Source organism: Oryzias melastigma, linkage group LG7, assembly GCF_002922805.2.
Source record: "Oryzias melastigma strain HK-1 linkage group LG7, ASM292280v2, whole genome shotgun sequence".
NCBI classification, from domain to species: domain Eukaryota; kingdom Metazoa; phylum Chordata; class Actinopteri; order Beloniformes; family Adrianichthyidae; genus Oryzias; species Oryzias melastigma.
Window position 1 is genome coordinate 10,824,898 of NC_050518.1, and position 1,328 is coordinate 10,826,225.

General features: G+C 37.1%; 1 protein-coding gene across 2 annotated transcripts in view; it reads left to right on the forward strand.

Moving 5' to 3' along the window:
• Window positions 1-1,328, forward strand: part of LOC112159864 (deoxynucleoside triphosphate triphosphohydrolase SAMHD1-like) — a 64,936-nt gene that overhangs the window by 38,324 nt on the left and 25,284 nt on the right. The window lies entirely within an intron of this gene.

Genomic DNA, 1,328 nt, shown 5'->3' on the forward strand with positions numbered 1-1,328 from the left:
ACTCTAGTGTGTAAGGTGTAAAATTCAATGTAGAATTTGTCTCATTGAGGCACCACCTTACGCGCCCGCAGTGCGTTCAGTGGTAGGGCTGTGGATCATTGCTTAGGTGGCGATCCGATTTGATTCACAAATCAAGCTCAACGATTCACGAATCGAGCCACGATTCTTACTTTTTAATATGTTTATTGCCATGTGTATGTCTATTTACTGGATGGATGAAAATTTAAATTATTTGTATTTAATCATCATTTATACATTTATTTAGAGCAGAAGATCAAAATGAACAAAACTGATTAAAAAACACAAAGATTCAGATGGAAAGAAATGTTGTTTGTCATTTTAAACTTTTTTTTTCTTCTGGTTCAGCAGTAAACATAAAAAGGATACAAATCACTGCTGTTTTGGATTATTTAACAACAGAATCTGAAAATGTTCCCCACAGTTTTCTATCCTCAAAGTTCTTCAATATTTTACGTTCTAAGCATTACATATTGGTGGAGAGCTCGTATGAAAAACGTTTTTGTTTATTTTTTCGCTGCAGAATCAGCTGATTCATGTTGATTCCATCCGCCTGTCAGCAGCGCGAGGCTATTTCTTCAGAATAAGCTGGAGTTTCGTTAAGCGTCAAATGTTGAAGAGTTATCATAGTCAAAAGAATGTAAACACTGAAGCTAAAGCTCCGATGTTAAAGCTAATTCATTTTTCAGAAGTTATGTCTGTGAGCCGAACTTCAGTCTCAGTTTTTGAAAGGAAAAAGCTCTCGCTAGTTTTACTTTGAAAACTGGAAGCTTCACCGTCATGAAGATGTGTTTACTTCCATTGGCGGTACCGTGGCTCTTTGTTTTAGTTCGTAAACTTAAAATCCTACATTACTCTGCATTTCAGAGCAAAAATACATCATTCCCAGGTGATATTTTGATCATATTTTACTACAATTTATTACATTTATAAAGATTGCGAATCAGTGATCTTGGACGTCGCGAATATCCGTACTCAAATTTTTGGGAGCAAATCGCGAATACCCGAGCACTAGGATACTCGTTACCACCCTATTCAGTGGCCTCGTAGATTTCCTCGCATCGGCTCCTCTCTCGCTCAACTGTGTCACAAAACTCCTTAACCCTTGCGAGACAAAACTGTACATTCAGTTTTTTGTTCTGTAGTATTGAAAACAGCACATCTGAGTACTCAAAAATGCCATTAAATGTGTGAAGCAAAAAACAAAACTCAAAATCATCCAGACGTGCTTTAAATCCAGCCCTCATCATGCTCGTCATGCTCCAGAATGTGATGAAATAGTTCCATTAGAGCAGTGCTACTCAATTCTT